Here is a 4,927-nt window from a genome sequence, read left to right as displayed (position 1 = left end):
TATATGCTCGCATTACTACAACAACAATGACAATAGACAATGAGATGAAATGAGAAAGCAAAATAACAAAGCAGATGAAATGAGAAAGCAAAATAACAAAGCAAAGGGGTTGTTATTCTATGAGAGAGTAAGAACTAACATTTTGGTAAGCAAACAAAAGAACATAAAAGAAATTCAGGAAAATACTAGAAAATGAATAGATGATTCCAACAAGTGATAGCGAAATTTTATCGTTACAATTTGAAATTTTAAATTAACGGAAACTAATTTAAATAAACTTATATCTATAATTATCAAATTCGTAACACTGCCTCCCGCTTAAGCCTGTTCGTCCCGAACAGGCACAGAACCTGTTCCGTAAGGAGCCAATCGTTCCAGATGTACAACTTTCATCTTTGATCTAGGGCTGTCGTCCTTCTGAATCCGGTATACAACATCATTGATCTTCTTGATGACTTTGTATGGGCCTTCCCACTGTGTTTGCAGTTTAGGAGACAATCCTTTCTTTCGTTGCGGGTTAAATAGCAGAACCAATTCTTCTTCTTGGAAGCCCTCAGTATTTACAGCACGATCGTATCTCGCCTTCATTCTGTTGCTGACCATTTTTATTTTGTTGCGCACTGATTCGTGAACTTCACCGAAAGTGTTTGGGATGTCGTTTCTGTTTTCTTCCATGGCGAGCTCATTAGGTTTAGCACCGAATATCAGATCACCAGGCAACTTCAACTCAGTTCCGAAGGTGGAATCATGAATGGCAGATCTATACGACAGCAAAAACTTTGGTATATGCTCGTCCCAGTCCCTCTGGCCGTTGTCCACTACTTTTCGAAGATGTTCCTCCAGAGTGCGATTAAACCTTTCTACCATGCCATCGGATTGCGGATGTAATGGTGTAGTCCTCGTTTTCTTGATACCAAGGGATTCACACATCTCTTTGAATATGGCCGATTCAAAATTTCTTCCCTGGTCTGAGTGAATCTCGGACGGCACACCGTAGCGACATATCCAGTTTTTGTTGACCACATCCACAATCGTTTTTGCCTCTTGGTTTGGAATTGCATACACCTCCGGCCATTTGCTGAAGTAATCCATGACCACAAGGACATAACGGTTTCCAGAATCACTTACTGGGAAAGGGCCTGCCACGTCCATTGCTATTCTTTCAAACGGGGCTCCAGGTCTATACTCTTGCATAGGACCTCGACTTTTCCTTGTTGGACCTTTCGCCTTCATGCACTTCTCGCAATTGGCTACCCATTCAGCAATTGATTTCTGGCATCCAACCCAGTAGAATCGTTGCTTCACTTTCTCGGCGGTTTTGGTTATTCCCAGATGACCTCCACTGGGACCATTATGGAACTCCGCCAAAACGTCTCTTATTTTGGAATCTGGAACGATGATCAAATTTCGGCTGCTTTTGCCATCTTCGCTTTCCCATTTACGTTGCAGGGATCCATTGACTAGAACTATACTATCCCATTGAGCCCAGTATGCTTTCATAAGTGGACTTTCGGCTGCGATGTCTTTCTTGCTGGGTTTCTTATTTTCTTGTTTTGCCGAAATAATTTTTCTCAGAATGGGATCTTTACGTTGGTCTGTTGACCAGTCTGTGCCAGATTCGATGTGTAACTGCCTGACATTTACAACTGTCTCCTTTGGTTCAGCCTTCGAGTAGCGTCTGTTTTCTACATTGCAATGCCGTCGTGATCAAGCCTTGATCAATAACTTGTTTGCCACCTTTTCTATTATCCGCAAAATTTGAATTTGAGTCGCTTGGCTTTGTGGTCGCCTTCTTCTGATTATTGTTTAATGGAGATGGCGAGATTGACCCCGACGTTTTACGCCACGCTTTACATTCCCGGGAAAGATGTCCAGCCTTATCACAGTTATAGCATTTCATTCTAGATTTATTTGCTTGCTGCTTCATTTCTTGCATTATCTGCTTTAGAGCCTCTTTTACCAATTCAATGACCGATTTCGATTCTTCACACTCGGTCTCTACTCTGCGTACTTTGTGAATTTGAGGCCGTGCCAGCAATCTCGCAGTCTCTTGTACAAGTGCAAATGTTACTGTTTCTGTGAATGTAGCTTTTTGTGCGGCATATGTTGCACATTTTATCTCAGGGTCTCGAATGCCATTCACAAAAGTCTCAATCTTGATACGATCTATAAGAGGATGATTCTCTCCAGGGTATGTCAGTAGCACCAACCGCTCAACTTCTGTTGCAAAGTCTTGTAGAGTCTCGTTTGATTTCTGGACTCTACCTCTTAATTCCATTCTAAAGATGTCTTGCTTGTGCTCTCCACCATACTTGCGTTGAAGCGCCGCTATTACTTCATTATAGTTATTTCTAGAAACAGCGGGAATGCTTTGTATCACATCAGCAGCATTGCCCTTTAATGCCAATAGAAGTTCAATTGCTTTATCATCGTCATTCCACAAATTTCTAGAAGCAACCATTTCGAATTGGAATTTGAAGACATCAAATGACGTTGAGCCATCGAAAACAGGAGTTTTGATTTTTGAGCCCTCGATGACGCGCACTGGACCACCTTTAATTTCCAGCTCTGACATTTTTTTCTCGATGTGCAGAAACTTCTCATCATGAACCATAATTTTCTCATCCACGGAAAGAACTTTCTTATCCAATTCCACAATTTGATTTTCTATATGGTCCACACGTTTCTCAATGCCTTCAGAAATTTGTTGTAATTTTTCGTTGACCATTCTAGAATTTTCGTCGAATTTTTCTTCCAATTTTCTAGAATTAGCTTCCATCATTTTTCTAGAATTCTCTTGCATTTTTAGAGAATTTTCTTCCATCATTTTGCTCAAAATATTGACCATCGATGTGTCATCAACAACATTAGAAGCTACAGATGGAGTTTCCAAGGCGCTGGCTACTACTGATTCGTCAAGATCTTCCTTATAATCGAACTCATGTGTTTCGATATCAATACTGCGCCGCTCGAACTCTTCCAGTAGTCGCTTTTGTAATTGAGTCTTGTTTCCTGTTGTCGGCAGCTCCAGTTTGCTCAATTCCTTTTTTAAGTCTTCCACACGAAGCTCATTAAACTTCATTGTAGATTTTTTTTCCGTTATTTCACTTCCGACACCAATTGTTACGTTTTTATATTTAGGCGTTTTTTTATTACCCGACAATTAAAACACAGTTCTTTTAAATAACGACAATCTACAATTTATTTACTATGACTTCACACTTTAAGACTGACTCGCAAGCAGCATGCGAGCGCTTTTATATATGACGGTGTGGCAATACGAGAGCATTCTGGTAGCACTACAATATTCTGGCAACGCCAGAACATTCTTAGACAATGCTAGAAGGATCTACGACCATTAAGTAATTCGTCTGGTGGCTGCCAAACACATACACACTCACATAGATATATGCTCGCATTACTACAACAACAATGACAATAGACAATGAGATGAAATGAGAAAGCAAAATAACAAAGCAAAGGGGTTGTTATTCTATGAGAGAGTAAGAACTAACATTTTGGTAAGCAAACAAAAGAACATAAAAGAAATTCAGGAAAATACTAGAAAATGAATAGATGATTCCAACAAGTGATAGCGAAATTTTATCGTTACAATTTTAAATTTTAAATTAACGGAAACTAATTTAAATAAACTTATATCTATAATTATCAAATTCGTAACAATATAAAAATTCGCAATCGGCAGTATGGACTGGTCACGAGATGTCTGAGTATTTTGATACTACAAAAGGCCTAAAACAAGGATGTTTGTTATCACCGCTGCTATTCTCTTTGTTTGTTAATGATCTACATGAATACATTGGTGGTGGTATGAGCATAGACAATGTTAGTATAAGGATTTTATTGTATGCGGATGACATTGTGCTATTGGCAGATAATATTCAGGTATTGCATAACTTGGAAGCATACTGTAGCGAGTGGAATCTGGAGGTTAATATCTCTAAGTCCGAAATAATGGTGTTTAGAAATGGAGGTAGAATTTCTAGAGATGAAAATTGGAAATATAAAGGAATTCAAATAAATATAGTAAATGAATTCAAATATCTGGGAGTAATATTTACCCCAAAAATGAAGTTCTCTAGACATGTACAAGCCAGAAACAATCAAGCAAAAAACGCTATAAATTCAGCGTGGAAAAACTTAGTGGGCAAGCACGATATTAATATGAATACCAAATGGAAATTGTTTTTATCTGTATGTAGAGCCATACAATCATATGAAGCGGAAGTTTGGGGATTTTCACATTTTGAAGACGTGAACTCTTTACAACGATATTTTCTGAGAAGAATTCTAAAAATACCAAATAACACACCAAACTATATTTTGATGCTAGAAACCGAGGTAGAGGATACACAAATATATACATTGGGTTTACATTTGAAGTACATTGGAAGAACACTTTTCCAATACGCAGACAGCCTTCCACATCAATTGTCCAAAATTTCAATGCGACGAGATGTTTTTTGGATACGGGCTCCAAAGAAAACAAGAAAGCAACTCGCGAATCTATAAATTCTTAGATCCAAGTAGAGCATGTATGTATCTAAATGACAAATACACTCAAACTAAAGCTACTTGGATATTTAAAGCTAGAAGTGGAATGGTATCACTCGGGTACAACTCTTTCGAAGCGAACGAAAACGAAAAATTATGCAAACTTTGCAACTTGCAAGAAATCGAGACAATGTATCACTTTCTAGGAGTTTGTCCAGTATTACGAGAATTTAGAATGGCAGCCTTCCAAAAATTAACTTTGGACTTTGAACAAGTAATCCAAATACTAGATGGCTATGAGGATGAAAATTGGAACAAATTAGTCGCTTATCTCTCCAGCGTGTTGCGTGTGAGGCTAAGTCCAGGACGAAAAAAATTTTGCGTGGGGGGTACTTTAGGTAAGGCCTTGTCG

Source organism: Haematobia irritans, chromosome 2 (assembly GCF_050003625.1).
Source record: "Haematobia irritans isolate KBUSLIRL chromosome 2, ASM5000362v1, whole genome shotgun sequence".
Lineage (NCBI taxonomy): Eukaryota > Metazoa > Arthropoda > Insecta > Diptera > Muscidae > Haematobia > Haematobia irritans.
Note: the sequence above shows the minus strand (reverse complement) of the source record.